This window comes from Mastigoproctus giganteus, chromosome 11, assembly GCF_048544385.1.
Source record: "Mastigoproctus giganteus isolate SK-2022 chromosome 11, ASM4854438v1, whole genome shotgun sequence".
Classification (NCBI taxonomy): domain Eukaryota; kingdom Metazoa; phylum Arthropoda; class Arachnida; order Uropygi; family Thelyphonidae; genus Mastigoproctus; species Mastigoproctus giganteus.
Window position 1 is genome coordinate 51,050,223 of NC_143585.1, and position 19,656 is coordinate 51,069,878.

At 36.8% G+C, this 19,656-nt stretch overlaps 1 protein-coding gene across 2 annotated transcripts in view; it reads right to left on the reverse strand.

Moving 5' to 3' along the window:
* LOC150078005 (teneurin-m-like) overlaps positions 1–19,656 on the reverse strand; it is a 401,155-nt gene that overhangs the window by 325,264 nt on the left and 56,235 nt on the right. The window contains exon 1 of one of the 2 annotated variants that reach the window (XM_090385357.1): positions 3,984–4,008. The exons of the other annotated variant lie outside the window; for it this stretch is intronic. The gene's annotated coding sequence lies outside the window, so the exon portion shown is untranslated. Of the gene's footprint in view, positions 1–3,983; positions 4,009–19,656 lie in introns of those variants that run through there. 2 annotated transcript variants of the gene reach the window in all.

The window sequence follows — 19,656 nt, forward strand, 5'->3', positions numbered from 1 at the left end:
CAATGTCTTGAAGACACGCATTTTCCCGAGAATAATGAATGGCTATTGTCAGTATTGGCATGTTTCTTATTAATAACGTTGTACCCAATTTATTCTCAGAGGCAACGCAATGAAAGATGTTTTGGAGTTAATCAGAGGAATGTTCGAGTGTGCTTTTTTCTGTTGGTTTCGGCCTTCGGCCCCTTTTTCTTAGCCTGGTGCCCTACAATCATCTTAGCAGGTAATTTCTTACTGTAGTTCCTTAGACAAACAATTCCAGGATTCGTATTTTTATTCCACCGGGAAGCAATTACGAATCAATAATCACTGCAAAACACCATTAATTTCTACAGTTGTGGTGGTGTTAGGGACTAGACGAAGGCAAACCACGTCTGGTCATTAATTGCTTACTAACTAGTTCTAATGTTCCGATCATCATTAAGTAAAAGAGAGTTTATGGAGGATTCTTAGATGAAAAATATGAAATTCTTATCCAATTGGTCTTTGATCCAATCGTTTCCGACAACATAAAGCGAGGAAAAATGAATATTTAGAAGAGAATCGAATAGAGAAGAGTATACCATGGGTGTCCAACCTTTTTTTTTTTTTTCAACTAGGGGATCAAAACAGATGATATTCTGGTTGCAGGCCTCATGAACAGTTCCTTAATGGTTGACCTTATGAGTCGCACTTATGAAATTTGAGGATCAATTTATGGATTGACGAATCATGGTCCATCCGACTGGATGGTCATATTTGGAATGCAGGATTCGTGGAGAATGTTATTTACTAGGGTGTACTGAATACTGCATATCATTTAGTGGCTTAGTTTAAAGATATGAGCGTGCAATAGCTTCATTGGCCTGCCTAAAGCTGTGTGTGGCGTTAACCCTTTTGGGATGAATTAGAACGTCAGCAAATTTCTTGGTAAAAGCTCAAAGTGTAATATTTTTTTCTCCTTCTTACTTTTAACCCTCTACAGTTAACTTCTGATGGATCGCTGGGTGCTGGGGAATAACCCCTAAAAAGAATTTATGCACCGCTAGCGAAACTGATGCGATCGCTTCATTTCTGTTTCGAAGATCTATATTTTGTGTTTTCTTTCTTTATCCCGAAGTTATGAAATCGAAGAATAAAAGAAAACTATTCCGCGCAAGAGAAGAGGGAAAAAAATAGGAAATGGAAAAGAAAAGCGAAGAAGGAGGAAGATTTGTTTGAATAAAAAAAAAAAAAAAGAGTAAGAATATGAACGGATGAAGATAAAGAAAATATAGACATCAAAGATAGAAAGATAGTATGAAAAAAAAAAAGAAAAGAAACGAGGGAAAAGAGGCAGGTAGATGGATAGATAGAAAGAAAGAAAATTCTCCAATAGCGGATAAAGATACAATGCATATGCTGTGTGAAGAGACACGACGCATGGATTCTGCCAAAATCTCCATCGGGTTGAACGCCCATTATTTCAACTGTCGCTTTTCTTCGCAAATTCCGATCGAGCAATGGAACGCGACGTACATATTTTCCCGCTTTGTGCACATGCTCAGAACGAGTTATATCATTTTATACGGCATGCCTTGTAAACAGAGAGGCCCAGTATGTTGATCGATGTCCCCTGTCCTGATGAACTTAGGGCTTATTTCCATTCACATCAGCCACAGGTCTGTGTTCCGAGGGATGACTTTGACCTTTACGCTACTGGCTGTCTGCGATAGAGCGGCTGAAGGTGAAATACGAGTGACGACGCTGACAGCGATGGCACATTACGGTTAGAATACGAGTCGATTGAAATGCAATCGGGTGTGAAAAGAGCCACTTACATACCCTCTGCTTCGATTGGAGTCGGGCTTCCAGTTATAGATAGACGCTTTATGAACTCTGCGTCCAAATTTTATGTGAGGAGCCTACAATATTTTACTGCTTTACTAGAAAAGTCCGTGGGTGGGCTTCTCATCTGAAACAGTAACGCAAAACCCCAGCGTGCAATGCTAATATTCATAATTTTCGTTATGTAAACGTAAAATACAAGAAATAAAACTCTTTCTTGTGCATCAAATTGTTGCTTTTTATTTTAAATGTATTCTAGCTAATAAATGAAAGATTTTTACAGCCAGAGAAATAACTACTTTATCTGGCTGTAAAAATAATCCTTTGTTCTCTATACTAATCTCGTTTTTCTTCTCTTCCTCCTTCCCAAAACGCTTACACCCTCTCCAGAGATGTAAACTGGTATACATTGCCCAAAACACGGCCTAACTGTTGTTTTTTTTACAATAGTATAACCAATCTTTACCTCTACTATCAGCCTGTATATCACTGACACAGCTTCATAAGTTGTCCTGGCAAAGATAGAAAAAAATTGGTGGATGGCTAGACACTGACGAGTTTTAATAAATATTTAGTAAAATCGTCATTTAACTGGAATTTTCAAGATAAAGATCTGATAGCCTCTTTTATTGTTCCCCTTCGTGGGTTTTAATAAACAACCAGCAGTCCCGTGCAGTGAAACCTCAACACAGAGATCTCTGGTTGGTTGTTTTTGTAGGGTTTTATGCGCATAAGCAACTTAGACTGTATTGCGCCGAATATATTATGTCTGTAAATTGTAAATTGCGTATGTTCTGTGATCGGTTTGCTGAATGAAAACTCAGAGTTTTCGGGAGGCTAACTTAGCTATGTTCTGAACAATTCCCATAAAAATTTCTCGCATTATTCACCGGATTTGAATTCAGACCTTTTCAACCGATGCAAGCAAGACAATGAGTACACCAACTGCGCTACCAACGAGGACAAATTGAGTTCGACTGAATTAGCCAGCTTGGATTAGTCATAATCCAAGTTTTCTACTACTTTGAACATTTTTAATTTATTATTATTAAAAATAATAATAAATTTAAAAAAAAAAACACATAAACAAAATCATATTACACGACTGTCTGCCTCTGTAATTCAAACAAAATAAAATTCTCTTTCAATGAACTGCAACGACGTTCATCTGAGTTGAGTTCTGTGCGTTGGAAAAATGAATACAAGATAAGAAAATAGAGAAAATATTGGACTGAAGGCACAGTTACAGAGTGCGCATGCAATAAAATGACTACTGTGCTTTCGTACGTTTACTATTTCTGTTCTGGATTCGAATCTCTTCTCTTATTTTGGAAATTTTAAAATAAATAATGAATTCTAGGCTATATTTCAGCATGACCAGAGAAAGAAACATCTTAATAGCATATCATGTTCTCTCTCTCTCTCTCTCTCTCTCTCTCTCTCTCTCTCTCTCTCTCTCTCTCTCTCTCTCTCTCTCTCTCTCTCCCTCTCTCAAACTGGAAATAACTTCGAACAAACAAACAACTCGAATGAATGGATGGCTCGACCCTGATAGATTTTAAAATAAGTGAATAAACTCAGTAGTGGGATTCAAAAATTTTAGCACCCATTCCGCTCTCCTTAACCCCCCCCCCCGAGGCAAAATTAAAAACTAAATAACTCGTTGTAGTTCGATTCCATGAAGCTTCTCTACATAACAAAACAAAAACCTGAACTAATTTACGAAACTGCTTCTTCTACGAAAGCGAAATCAATTTATTTAATTTATGCAGTTTATTCCAATAACAATACATTTTCATGCTGACATCAGTCCTTTTATACAAAAATGGATTGCGCTTTTCAGTAATCCTCTCCCTCAAGACTTCCTGTGGAATATACAAATGGTGATTCTTACTCAGACAAAAGCATCGCTTTAAGAATTTCCTCTTCGTTATCCCAGCTTCTGAATGTAGCTTGTGATATTAACATCTGGAAGCTGATTAAGTTTCGCTTAAGAATCAGAAAGAAACAGCTGTGGGTCAATTAGAATGTAATTATAGCTTTGGGCAACATTTACTCCCTTGGATCTAAGCATATACTTCGTATCTGATTGCTAATTAATGCAATTCATTTATCACAACAAAACATCCTCCAGGTAAAAAAAAAAAAACTATTACTGGGCTTACTGTTTACTTACACACCACGACATGGACTTGTAGTTGAAATAACGCTTCGGTATTTTCTTAATTTCCATTAACATCACAATAAGAAGTCTAGTAGGAATTTTCAAAGAAAGGCCTACAAAAAAGGGGAGTTTTCTATTAAAAATATTTAAATATTAAATATTCTTGATTATGCTGGAACCTTATAAAATCTTAGTAACAAAAAAAAGAAAAAGAATTCCAACAAAATTAATATCTTTAGCTTTCCCTAGAAGGATCTCAGTTTTTTTCATGAATTTTAATACTCGGAGTATCATGTTATAGATGGTGAAGACCGCATCAAAATTATTTTTGCACGCGAGAAGACAAAAGTATAGTTGGAACGTAGTAACAATGGTTGTTGTTGTTACACCCTAGATTTTAATTAGATGTTTAATTAGCAACTTCTTTTTTTAGCCTGGAAACTAGATCGGATTTTGAGAAAGAAGCAAGATCTTATTATAATGAAGATCTCGTGTGGTTCTTTGCAGCGAGGAGCACAAAAAATGAATAAATTTTCCAATGGGGTGAAGGTTAGCTGATGATTATCTTACAGAATAACAAGCTGGCTGTAATATGATGTTTACAAAAGGCTAAGTGAGGAAAAGACGCCTAGGATTTTGTTTAAGGCGTTTATAAAAGAAAAGGCTACTTTTATTTGAGTCTGACTTAAGGAGAAAGAGAACAGAAAGAAGCAATTGTTGTGGATTTGTCAAAGTAAATAATGAACTTACTTTGGAGCTGATTACGTCTTAGTAACGAAAAATATTTATGGCTTGCGAATGTAAATCATTGAACTGAACGCTATGAGCATGCGCAAGATGAATACTCCTGCATTAAAGTAACGAAAATATATTTGCCAAAGTCATAGTCAAAACGTTCTTATATTTTTTTCTGTAGTTACTGCACTCTGTTGCCAAAAGCAATATTTGCAGTTTGTATTTACTTTTTAAAGTAAGTTTGCATAATATGAATTAATGATAAACCTGTCACAAAAGCATCCAATTTTTTTTTTTTTTTTTAAGTTTCTAAACGGTTTACTAAAAGGGAAAGTAGTTCTGATACAGTTCAGAATTTGAAATGGTTTAAACCATAGTGCATTACAAATATAAGAATGCATGCTGTGCATAAATAAATAAATAAAAAGTACAAAATGGAAAAATATTAAAATTCTCATAAATGAAAATTATAATATGATTTTAAATTAAAAGAAAATCTTAAGAAAAGTTTAATTTTTCTACAACACTTTTGTAAACTTAAATTTTAATTTAATTTTTTAATTTTTTTTATTAAAATTAAAAAATAAACTTCATTAAAGATAAATTTATTAATGCACCTCTTTTTAATTTATAAGATGGTACTTTTAGATTTTATTTAAGAGTAAGTAATGTTGTCGTTGCCATAAGAACACAAAGTTCAATTTTTTTTCTATCGGTCGTAATATATTTTATTGAGTTGCATTATGACGTCACTTGAAAAATTTGTTTTAATCCAATTGCACTTTTCATGATAGAGGAAATTCGTTTTTTGGAATCATTTTGATAATTTTTAAATCTACTGATCTCTAGTTTATAATGTGTTCTAATGAAACCTATTTTAATTCGCCAACAATCACGCTTCTTCTAAAATCTTTCGATGTTTGATGCCATATAATATCCACCATCTATCTAGAATATCTTAAAGACTCATTTCGGAAATAATTTACAGATAAAAAGACGTGTTTGTTCAACCGAGATTGCTGAAAACGTCAAGTTGCTGAGTATTTGAAAAAAGTCTGCTAAATCACGCATAATATGAGTCCATATTTGAAAAAAAAGCAAACAAAAAAAAACTAGAGATAGCGCTTTTAATCATGGATGTGTAAATAAACTAAGTACATATTTGACTAAAAACAGCCCATCAAGATAGTATAAATACTTTTTTTTTATACATATCAGGAAGTCATTATGACGTAGAAGCCTCAAAGAGTGTTTTAGGGTAGCCGATTAATGCTTGCTAGAATATGGTTGGAAAAACATTATACGGAAGACTAGCTTTAATGATTTTCAATCTGTTCACACACCTCACTTCTTCCAAGGCTTCTGCCACCATAAAACAGCCAACTGCTATACACATGCGGTGCCCAACAAATTATCTGTTCGCCATCAATGTAAACAGCTATTTACTATCAACCGTACTCAGCTCCTTTCTGCAAGTTTATCAATGTATCGGTCTTGCACCAGGAATTCAGTTTGGTAACTGGGACGTAACAGATTTTAATTGCTACTTTGTAAAAGTGAAAATTGTTTGCCTACGTTTTGAACACTTGAACAGGAAAAAGCAAGTTTTAAAAGAAGCCCTATGTATAAAAAAAATTCTTGACGGCGTCAAGATTTATAACTCCTACCTGTAAAGGTAGGAGCCATATAAGCTACAAGCGTCAGATAGTTGTAAAAATATGTCAAATTGTGACAAACGTCTATTGACATAACATTTGCCAAAAGGTCCCCCAAAAGCGTCTTTAAAGACAAGTGTATGCGAACTTCGTGGACTCTCCATCATCCTCTATCTTCATGGAGATGATTGAGAGTTCTCACAAGGATTCGTATATGAAGATGGATTTTTTGGTTAAGTGTGAGATGTCAGATATTTAGCTTTCCCCTAAACACACACTGACCCTAAAAGACAGCGCTGTTTCTCTGGAGAATTGCGAGAAAGAAAGAGACATGTGAGCTATTGATATCAGGAACTCTCCTTTGTAGATTTATGTAAACTGCTTCACTTAGACAAGGACTACGTGAAAAACTGAATTTGCTTTACTGGGAGGAGTTTAATGCGGATTTCTTCTAATCTCCAAGGACTGCATTGCACGAATGATTTCGGGAGAGGGCGGGGGGGGGGGTTAGACCTCAAATACGATTACCTTTTTTGATATAAAAATACTTTTAAAACAATCATTTTATTTTGATCAGGCATTGCGTGTATGCATACTGAGACAGCTTTGCATTAATAACACCTAATTATCACCTGGTTGCGTCACTTAGCGATACAACCAGGTATGTCCCAGACCATTACATTGAGAACAGCATACGGGGGAGATAACCCACCTGTCCGTCGGCATGGATGGGCTTCTTCCATAGGGGAGGAGCTATCCCTTTAACTTTCGTTTTCCAGGTGGAAATTTTCCTATTATCCACTTTCTCCACCTTTTCTCCAATACTCGAATTATCACACCTCCGCGCTCCTTTTATAATAAAAACAAAACTTGCAGAGAGTAATTTTTTTCAGGGGGACATTCCTGGCAAGCTTAGGCGACGCTCAGGGTTCTCCCCCAGCCAGACACTTTACCTACACCCGACCTACCTCCTCGTGGCGATGGGAGGGCAACGGAAGGTTCCACCAGGGGATCACCAAGGTTCCACCAACGGAAGGTTTCCCCCTACCACGAGCACTGCACTATCTCTTGCCTTTACAACAGAGTTTTATTGCGACAACGTATACTACGCGCAGTTGGGGAGGACCCCGGTGCTGCTTGATAATAAACACTGTACACTATACGTCCATCCGCATGGTGCAGTTGGGGAGGACCCCGGTGCTGCTTGATAATAAACACTGTACACTATACGTCCATCCGCATGGTGCAGTTGGAAAAGCGATTCATCGGACAAGGCAAGCCCTTTCCAGTTACCCATTGCTCAATGGCAATAATCCTGTGTCTACTGTAGGTGCATTCGTTTGCGACAAGACGTCAGCACGGGTATTCTGGTGGGCAGTCGACTGAGATAGCTAAACGGTCTAGTGTCCGACGCATGGCCCACTTTGAAATGGGTCATGCCAACACCATGTTTTAAAGCGTAGTCAATTGCTCTACTATGGCAAGACTGCTAGACTGGACAGCGTGTTGGATCCTCCCTCCTCTGAAGAAAACAATCTTTATTATACATGGGATATACGATACACATCCATATACAATATGTATCTGCCACGGTCAGGAGGCTTCTTCACAAAAGTTAAGGGACTACATAAAATGTGCCCTTTAGACGTAGGCGGCAGACCCGAGTAACTCTACCTCGCTCATCTGAATCCAGTGATCAAATCCCTCGTTGAAATTCGGTTAATTTACTCTCTGGTCCATTCTTCGCCCGGTCTACTGAATGCTGTAGTGCGAGGCTCTGCCCTTATATGGAGATTGTGAGCTACCTGTCACAACATATGAAGTAATGGTTGATGGGAGGGGGATGCAAAACTATCTCAATCTAAACAGGGTGTGTCAATTAAAAGTCACTCACTAATTTTGCAGGTTTAGGCTTGTCATCTGGACCGTTTTGTGATATTTTGGCTGAAATATTTGATATTTTGTTAAAATTTTATTAGGTATTACCGTTTAGATTTACGATTTATAATTTTAATGGGAATTTCTAAATATAAAATTGTGTCTAATCAACTTTTTTTTTTCTTATTGGGGAAGCTATTCTGCCTCCTTTTTCGGTTTAGTCTAAAAAGGTCATCGCTGTACTTCTGAAACGAAAGTAAATCGCTTTTGTCTGAAGAAAAAAATTACAGTGGCTGTGTGTGTAATGTTCACTCTTCAAATACACGCGCTTTTGACAGTTTCTTTCTCATCTCAGCATGCTACAACCGTTTTGTTATTATATTTTTATTATTTTTTTTTTTAATTTTTCAAAATGGCTTATGCTCTTTTCAGAAGTACACCAATAATATTCTTAGACTGAACCAACGACGTAGAACAACTTTTCCATTGAAATCTATCAGCCCAAGACAAGAAAGGCTCTTGGAGTTGATGGCATATATCCGATAAATTTGAGGGAGGTGGCCAGAGAGTGTATTGCATCATTGAGTTTAATTATGAGAGAATCTTTGGTCTTGAAGAGAGATTACTTTGGATTTGAGAAGTGCTAACATATCACCAATATGTAAAGGCGGTTCTGAAAGTGAAGTCGGAAACTACAAACCGATAAGTCTGACTTCAGTAGTAGGGAAAAGCTTAGAGGCAATGATTAAGAGTGCAGTCCAGGATCACATAGATATAAATGACATTATGAATTACACAGACCATAATTTTGTTAAGGGAAAAACTAATTTAACTAACCTGGTAAATTATTTTGACACATTTATTCATGAGCTAGATATAGGGAGCAATTTCGACGGTTTATTTGAATTTTAGCAAGGCATTTGGTTGCTATATATAAGCTGGAACATGTTGAGATTACTGAAAAGATTCTATTATGGATTGCAGGGTAGAACGCAATGGGTTGTGATTAATGGATACTTTTCAGATTGGTGTGACGTCAGAAGTGGAGTTCCCCAAAGATCGGTTCTTAGACCACTGTTGTTTCTAATTTTCATAAACGATATCAACGAAGAGATAAAGAGCGTGATGTCAAAATTTGCAGACGACGTAAAGTTTGGGAGAGTCGTCAATGATCAATTACCAAGCAGCGCTCCTCAGGATGACTTGAAGAAGCTTCAAGAATGGTCAGAAAAATTGTGGCTATATTTTAATGCAACAAAATGCACGGTCTTATACTTTGGAAACAGCAACCTGAAAATAACTTATACACTTGATGAAGTTGAATTAAAAACAGTAGAGAAAGAAAGAGATTTGGGAGTTTTTGTATGGTCAGATATTCAGTTTTCTAAGCAATGTAAACAGGCGGGCCAGGAAAGTCCATGGTGTCCTATCGGAGAGTTATCGAACAATATCCTGCAGAGATAGGGAAGTCATAACCCCACTGTATAAGGCAACTGTAAGATCACCTTTGGAATATTGTGTTCAAGTATGGAGACCTCGTCTAAAAAATTATATTGCGCTTCTTGGAAGGGTCTAAAGACGGGCAACTCTCATAGTGACATCAGAAAAAGGGCGACCGTACGAGGAATGGCTTTGATTAAATGGGCTACAAAGCTGGGCAACCAGGCACCTTATAGGAGATCTGATTAAGGTTTATAAGGCTCTGAAAGGGATTAGTAAATTGAAGGCGGAATTTTCACTGTTATGAAGGATTACAGAACTAGGGGCCTTATCTACTATCTACTTCTTTATTTTATGACCAAATTACATTCACAAACAAGGTCAGTGCCCTTTCCTATTTGCTTTAGAGTCGCTTAACCCGGCCAGATGCATCTGGATCCTACAACAGGCCCTCGTACCATTATCACAGAGCTAATGGGGGACCATTATTCCAATTTACACGCGAATGGCCCGTTTGTGTTTAAATCGCAGTTGTGATAGTAATCAAGTCATATCTGAGTAGATGAAGATGTTAATAATTTAAGAACTTATTACTTCAACTGAATCATTTAAAAAACTTGGTTAAATCGCAATGATATAATCTTAAAATAAGACGCAAGATTTTTAGAAAAAGATTTAAATTTTTTAATTAAAATAATTATAAATTAAAAAAGGTTTAAAAGAAATGAGATTTTTTCTATTAATTAATACAAACATTTTAAATAAAACAACAATATACTTCTCCATCGGAGAGTACGTTTTATTTTGGGTAGTGCAATGCTAAGGCAACTCGTGGAGGAGTGCCTTCACAATAGAAGATCGATATCCTAAGCAAACTTAAGACTGTTCAATGCTTCCTACAGAATGAGGAGACTCAAAGTTGGTTTCTTGTAAGCAGAAAAAATAAAAAAAAATCCAATTCATTCGTCGAGTGCGAAACTAACTTCAACTTCAAAGTTTCTGCAAATGAAGGGTACTTTTTTGAGCTAATTCCTGAAAAGACGTAGTGGAGACATCAACGCCACCTGGCGTGTATTATAAAAAGCAGATCTTCTAACTAGCGTTGCAGAAATGGTCAAAAATAAATTACTTTATCGTCACCAAAGATCGCTACTCTCACGAATTTTTCTCGCGTGTAATTAAGCTACCCAACCACCAAAGCTGCTCTCTTTTTTTTCTTTTGTGTTTTTAAATATTTGTTGCGTAAGAAATTCTCCGACTATTCATTCGGGATTAGGATAGCATATGTTTGCTTTTGTTACTAAATTGCGTTTTTTTTTTATTTATGAGGGCCCTCTCTGATCATAGTGATAATCAAATCATAGTGGGAATTTGGCAACCGAGTTAAATAAGATGCTATCTGCTTGCTGGAAATTAGAGGAAATGAGATTTTGTCCGTAAATGCTCCACTGTTGTATTTTTTTAAATTAGTTGGATCTTGTTTTTGGAAGAGTAAATTAAATGTTGAACGAAAAGGTCTCCGATATTGCAGTGGCATAAAACGCGTTTTAAATGTTAATGTCAGAACAGCCCCGAGTCATTATGGGTTAAATAAGTAGTGAAGAGAGTTCTTGTTAAATCGTAATTGGACTGGGAAAATACTGACTGCTAATACGGTTTCTTAAGTAATATTTTTTTAAATATTGCTCTCTGCATTCAACGGTAAAGTAGATGGTGATAAATTTCAATTGTAGTTTAACGCATGTCCACGTACTAGTTAAATTCTAAGTTCGTTCCATTTTTCTGTAATTTTATCCATAGATAAAAAAAATCTATTCTTGGCACATATATATAGTAATAACCATACATTATGAAATGTCATTATTAATATTAAACATTCCTTGAGCGGCATGGTGCGTAATTAAACTCTTTTATTTGAAGATAATAAAGCATCAAACCTAAGTTGGCTTAATTATATTTATTTCCGATTTGGAAATAGGTACATAATGGAGTCAAACGTTTCGTGGTATTTTCTTACAACTTCTTCAGTGACAGGTATCTTTGAAATGTCACCCTCAAAAATATGAAATCCCGTGCAGATCTCAAGGACTTATCATACAAGTGAAAGGTCCCTCTTACCTGGATGGTGTACTGAGTATTCACGCGACCATTTGAGGGTTCGCCGCTAAAGGTGAACCTACGCACCCTTAGGTGCTCCACTATTATGGTAGGATAAGGTGATATTATTACAAACATATCTATATAAGCAGAATAATATATTTATACACTGAGTGGATATTTATTATGTGCATTTATTAAGCTCCCTTCTGCCCTCAGAACAGTCTGGATTCTTGACACAGACCCAATGAGGTGTCGAAAGCATGCTACAGGGATTTCAGTCCATGCTGATTAAACTGCTTCTCATAGTTTTTATTGTAAGTTAGACAGTTGCAGATTTTTCTCCGAAGAGCTCATCCCACAGGTGCTCGACTGGATTGAGATCTGGTGACTGAAGAGGCCAGTGCAGTACCCCTAATTTACTCTCTTTCTGGAACCAGTTCTGTGCAACTCTGCCCTTTGTGACATGGAGTATTATCCTGTTGTAAGAACCCATCCCCAGATGGAAACAAAACACTGCAACCATGATCCCGTTGTTGCTGCAGTGTAGCCGTTGCCTGGTCGGAAACAGTATACAGATAACCTGAATGATGCTCCGATGGTATTAGGAGGCCCAATGTGTACCACGAAAACACTATCCACGCTATTAGACCACCATGAAGGCCTCCGTAGCCGAGTGGTTAAGAGCGGGAGTGCAGTAGCAGACGCTCTTTGAGTAGACCGGGGTTCAAGTTCCATGACTGCTAAATACGGTCGATCTGGCAACCCGCACTGGACCAGCGTGGCAGATGATGGTCCATTTCCCTCAACATGAATTGTTGAGAAGGCTTCCATCCTGCAATGGATTGATAATGACTGCAATTTTACCAGCCAACGCTATTGATACCTGGCAGAACGGATCCATTTCGTAGAAGAGGTAGTGGGTGTACTTTCTGGAATATTATTCAGCATCACTCTATAGTTTAAAATTTATAAAATGGTCATTAACGTGCATTAGGGTTGTGCTCGACCCACGAAAGGTTTTTCGCTTCAGTGCACGATTAGATACGATTATATAAAAATGCTTTCTGCTCGGATGACTCCAATAACTTTTATTTAACAATTATTAGATCTTTATGCATGACGTGGAAAAACAGAATACGTTATGGATACACTATCTGTCTGCCCATCTTCTGCCATGCATTTCTTTGCCGTGTATAATTTGTCGCCATAATAACTGGTTTCGACAGTAACAACCACCCTAACGGAAAAGCATTAGGATATTAAATGTATATGCATAGCCAGATAAATGGAGAAACTATAGTTAAACTTCATATCCATTTTAGCATTTTTTTCCTATTATTAGAAAGCGAAAGCGCTGTGACTGAAAAACTCCTCTTTGGAATGCTCCATCCCTTTAAAACTGTTCTTCCTTTAAAGCGTATTTTCTCTTCAAAATGCGTCTTTCAATAATAATAATTTGGAGTCAATAAATATTGTAATATAGTGTACTATGCATATTATAATTATTATTGTTCATTAAAAGGGAAAAAAAAACGTCTCCTGGCTTGATCGCAAATTTGACGAAAAACGAAAGTTCTGAAACCTAAGATGGATCATTGGGAATTTCCTTTCGATGCCCATACCCCAACCTAACACCTCAACACGCACAATGAAAAAGAAGAGAATTGACACGAATACAAAACGAAAATTCTCCACTTGTACTGTCTGAAATTTATTTTTGTCGTGATCCATTGATAACAAAAGCTACATTCTTATAGCTTAATTGACAAAAGAGAGTTCTTTGTTGGGAGAACTCTTCTAGGGCTTGAAGAGTTTGCACGAATACGTACACAGCTTATTGACGCACCACAGTATAGCTATTTCAGAGGGGAGATTGAACTTTGAAATTCCCTTGAGTTGAAGGGCTCTATATGCGACGAACAAAGGGAACGGGAGATTGTTTGTTCGACTAGACAATGCTAAAGGCATGCGAACGTACTGAAATGAAGAATCGAAATTCCTGTACAATTTGGTCCCCGAAGTAATTACTCTATTGGTATTGCACGTTCAGTGTATGACCAATTGTCGGATGATGTGCCACGTTGTCCGAACATGCAGATAAAGATGACAGGATATTTTGCGATGTTCCTGAAACATCAAGTAGAATGACACTTGAATAATTATGGTTTCCTTGTTAACTCGCAATTGGCATCGCCTTGAGAAGCCTATGGGAATAACTAGACCTGACATTCGTGGATACACTGTCCAAAATAGAATCTTTTGTTCAACTCCCCTTTTATAATCCATATAGGGTTCTGATCGCTTTCAATAACGCCATCCTTTGTTATTCTTACTTTCTACATAAATTCAAATGAAAATGTTATTATACTTCCTACCCTCTCTCTCTCTCTCTCTTCTAAAATGCTACATCAATCCATTGTTATAACAAACCCATTCTTTCCCGGGGCTCATTTCTTGCAGAACAGGGAGAACAATCGGTGAATACACGATCTTTTGTCTTAGAAACGTGGATTATGAACTACTAAATCATATTAAGTTCTACTCTGTAACGTTGTTCGTCTTTCAGCAACAAATCCCAAGAGCCCTTTGAGTCTTTTAAACGATATTTTCATAAACTAAATTGACTCCATAAATTCTAGCTTCTCATTTGCTGAAAACGATCCTGCATTCAACCAAACTTAATAAAATTTAATTAATCAAAGTTTAATATTAAGATATTTATAAAAAAAGTGATAGATATCGCTTTTCTCAATAATAATATCGTTATAAATAAAATAAATAAAAAATTACAATAATTATTGATAAATATAATTGTTTCAGCTCGTTTATTAATAATGTTTTTTCTCTAATTGATTAAATGGGGATTTTACTCATTTTTATTTCTCTATATATTCCTTTCAAAACCAAAGATTTACATTATATTTTCAAGGCAGGACTAAGACCGCTATATCCAAAAGAATTAACAGTTTACAATGATGGGATGGGAGTGTACCTTAGTGGAAGGAAAAATTCGAGAATCACGAAGCAGAGGTGCACCATCGTCTTACAATCCGGATATCGACACTCTTATAAATGATCGCATTTGTCTTTAAGAATCCACAAAAAAAAAAGGATGGCATTCTGTTATTCTCTTTTTCTAAAATACCATTCTTACGAGGGTGATCATTTAATTCACGGACTGGTGCAAGATCTTATCTTAATTATCATCATCTGAATCTTCTATGGATTTTTCCTTCTCGAATTACTCTCCCTTGAATTTTACACACTTCACCACCGTCGACCCCATGCAAGACATTTTTCTTCAGAAAGACCACGAAGTGCTTCCGTTGTGGCTATGCAATCATCGTTGTGTCGGACGCGAAGCGCTTGCCTTTCAGTGCTTTCTTCAGTCCTGGAAACAGGAAGAAATCACACGGGGCTAACTCCGGTGAATAAGGGGGATGTGGAAGATGCCTGGAATTGTCTTGATGGAGAAACCACTTCAATTTGGAATATAGCCGTCCTACCAAGACACTCATTGCCATACGCTTCATTCATCTATCTCTTTAACTGTTTTCGATGCATTTAAGCCCCGTCTGACACAATAACGAGTCTCATATCACTGCTCAATCTGTATATTCAACATGATACTTGATTCAAAATGATCCTCAGTGACACGCATCTAAAAAAAACCCTCTTCACGCAACGCTAGCTTGACAAGTACTGGCATGCGCACACAAGAGTCTGCTCAGTAAATGATTACTCCTCGTACAACATATCAAACTTACCATTGCAATGAGTTGCCCTAGTATTGCACTACTTACAAATGGCCTCTCCAAAAGGTGAATTGGCCATTTGTTTAAAAAATGAGACTGTTATGACAGCTTGTTTTTCTTTTTTTCAGAATTAACTGGTCCTTTATTAGATAGCAGAGGTCGTCTTAAGTGACAACAAATGGAAATCTTTTTATGTAATATAACTATGTTAAAAGCACTACAATCCTATGGCAACTCGTTGCAAAGGCAAGTTTCTTCTGCTGTGAGAACTAAGACCATTGCATTATCGAAGCAGTTTTAAATCCTGCTACCCTCAAAAACAGCTAGAAGGATAAGACAGTTATTATAAATGTTTACAAATATAAATAAATTCGGTTGTTTTTGCTTAATATTGATTGAAATGAACTCGCTAAATAGCTCAAAAACTAATTACACATCTCTAAAATCCGGCATCTCTAAACAACCCAAGGTGCCGAATTTTGAAGAATTTATTGTACTACTTATAATTAATCCTCTTTGTTCACAGTCAATGCAGGGCAGATAAGTAGGTTATTTTAAAGACACCATACTACTTTTGATACGATACCTGCAAAAACTAGTATGGATTTTACATTCAATTTTATCGTTTATTCTGTTCTATTATTAAAAGAAAATTCATAATTCCGTTTGCAATTGATAATTAAAACGATTTTAGCAACACTAGTGAGTATAAAAAATATATATTTTAATAGTAGACACAATTTTGAACATTCACAGACTGTATCAAGCTTATACCCTTTTCTTTCAACTTTCTTGTAATGATTTCTAATGAGTTCCGGTATGATGTATGCTTATCATCCTAGAATTGTGCTGAATGGACTGGAATGAAAGAGGGTATTTAATTGTGGTTGTGGTTCAAGGGTGTGCACTTGCCTCTTCCAAAATGGGAGGAATTGAGCACTTGGTATTTATTTGTATTGGTAGATGGAGTTAGCCTACGTTAGTGTTTATTTCATGTAATAAAGTGAACAGCTGTCATCTTCAGAGTCGGCATTCTTCCGGCTCACCTCCCTTTCTTTCTAGCTGACATCACCTCGGCTTAAGTGAAGTAAAAACAAAGTTTTCTTGTATTCTCTGAGCAAAAAAAAAGCTTTACACTTGACCTTCTGTTCGGGCTAATCCTATTAGAAGCGAACTGGTGGATGAGCCCAAGAGGGGGATACGAAACAAAAGAGAATTACATGGGCACGTGCTCGATGCCAAACAACCCTCTTCTACGATATCAAGATCCAATCTGTGCTTCTGGCATTTTTTTTATCTTCTTCTCCCTTTAATAGGAGGTGTCTGGGTTACAGTAGGGAACCTCATGGACAGTTCTTCGCCGCCGGACATGCCCGATGGCTGTAATGCACAGATTGAACCCGGCCAAGGAGAAAAAAGAAAAAGAAAAAAAGTGGCTTCTTCTTCTTGGAGAAAAATCGTGCACGCTAGGCTAAACGTCACGGTACAGTGGTGATGTTTGCCATCCTTTTCCTCAATAAGGAGGAGGAGGAAAGACCAGATTACCCAAGTCGCTTCGATCATGGAAAGATAGAGAGGGATGGTTGAACATCTCCTTATTGTATCCGAACACAAGAGTGTTTGCCAAGATCTCTCTATTTGTATTTCGGATCCTTTATTCCTTTGATTTTCGTTATTATACTCTCACGCTCACCCTCGCTTTAATTTTGATTTCTCCATTATGTCATTACCTCTCTCTCTCTCTTCATGTTCATCTTTTCTTCTTTAAATATTTCTTATTTTATCTCTCACCTTCTTTTCTTATATCATTCCTTATCCCTTTCTCTCGATCTTTTCTTTCCTTTTGCTTTCTACTATTTCTTTTTACTCTATCATCTGTCTATCAGGAGATAGACAGATCACGTCATGTGAATCTATCAGCTTTTATCCTGAGTAAGTGTCCCAGTTTCAAATGTCCACTCTAATTAGGGATGACAAATCTTACGTTACTTTCAGTGCTGTTAAAACGATGAACATATTCTGTTGTGACTAAAACTGCTACTAACAACTATCAAGAATGAAAAAAATAGTAAAATAGCTATATATTTTTTCGCTTATAATTAAGTGAAATTAAGAAAATGATCCGTGGACTTAGACGAAGTTCCTAAAAATCGGAGATGAGCAGAAATCCCTCCAATTTCAAATTTACAGATTGTAGTTATGAGGATGAAATATGTAACTACAAATCTGTAAGTTAAACTTCTGGTCTGAGACAAGGTTAGTAGCCACTTCCCCCACGGAAATTCAGATTTTCCGTACAGCAAAACAGTCAAACTGACCACAGAACACACGCAATTCACAGACATACTGCGCATGGGTAAACGACATTCTTGGATGGCCCAAATATAACAGTTATTTATTTATTTATTATTATTTTTTTTAATTTCTCTGATAAGGAAAAATGAAGTCATTAATTAAAATGTATTGCAAGAGCATGTGGAAGGGAATGCACTTAAATAAGAAGTACATCACAGGCTTGTTAACAGGAAATCACCGACATGATGCCTATTAGGTTAAGGCAAAGTAAGCGGACACAAAAGATTATTTTGTCATAGTCCTTTAGACTTTAGTAAACCGTTTTATTCAATCCCCACACTAATCTATTTCATAAAAACCAGAGTGATGACCATTATCAGGTAGTTTCTTCAGTGGATAGAAAGCCAGCCATTCCAACTTTTCTGCATTCATGTCTATGAACCATTCTCGAACAGCAGGTAATATGGCATGGGGAATTATCCTGTTTTAACAAACATAGATGCATTCTAAAGAACTGCCACATCTTAGGGAGCATGGAATCGTCCAAAACGTTAAGTTATGTTTTGGTGTTCATGGTTCCCCGCACAACCATCAAAGTCCTGGGCCATAGAATGAGAAACAGCGACACACAGTAAGCTCCACCTCCACCTCCTCCAAACTTCACTGTTACCACAATACACTCCTTCAGCAGACGTTTTCCAGGCATCCTCCGCACTCATAACGCCATATAAGTGGAAGAGGGAATAGCGATATTCATCACTCCATAGAATTCATTTCCCTTGCCCTTCTAACCAATTTGGCGTTCGTTGCACCAATCAAAGCGAGACCGCTGATTGCTGTTGGTGATGTTGGGCTTATGCGCCGCCGCTTAACCATGAAAACCAGAGAAAACTTTTAAATTTAAAAAATCATAAACGTTTAAATAAAATCGTTTAGAATAAATGAAATTTTTATAAAAAAAAAAGTTCCTCTAAAGAATATATAAAATCACAAATTTTTATGTTTAACTTACAGTCCAGAGATTGCTGGTGATTATTATTTGGGCAAGTGCAAAATATCCGCTGCTTCTATCGCTCATCGTGACCTGTGGTCACCATCCTCCTCGGAAAGATAAATCACACCTGTCTGACACCTCTGCTAATCTTTTATCGGTTACTTAAAGAATATTAGCGATATTGAAAACAGTATTTTTTCTTAAGCAAATTCCCCTTCTCACATTATCCAAACACTAATATATTTATTTTACTGTTCCTCCTTTTTTATGTCTGTGCCCGGATATGTTTAAGCATCGCTAATGATTTAAGCAATTATGGATAATGTGGAGGAGCATCTATCGATCATTTGTGCAACCACAGGAGAGCGAGTCCTCCTCTAGAAAATATTCCTCTGCTCTAAAGAATACGTCAGAATACATAGTCATAAATCACTAGCGGTCCTCTAATTATGTCATCAACAATAAACCGTCTCTTACTGAGCAAAGTTATTTTACGCCATTGTGCAGTTCCTATGGCAACGTCGCATTCTTGGGATGACTGCTGGCAACAAAAATTTTCATTTTTAGCCGGCCCACGAAGTCTTTTAGAGTGGAATTTTCACTCGCTATGTCGCGAAGTAGGGATTCTAATGAATTATGTGTAAAAAATAATTACCCTTTTCTCTGGAGTGTAAAGGGTCGTGTAATTTTGAAGTGTTTCCTGTGGTTAGTGAGTCATCCAGATGATTAACTAGCTCACCCCCGAGAGAATTATCTTAAACACTCGGTGACATCGTAAGGAACTTCATTAGGGATTGTTTGTACCAATGAAACAATAATATAAGAGTAATTTGGCGA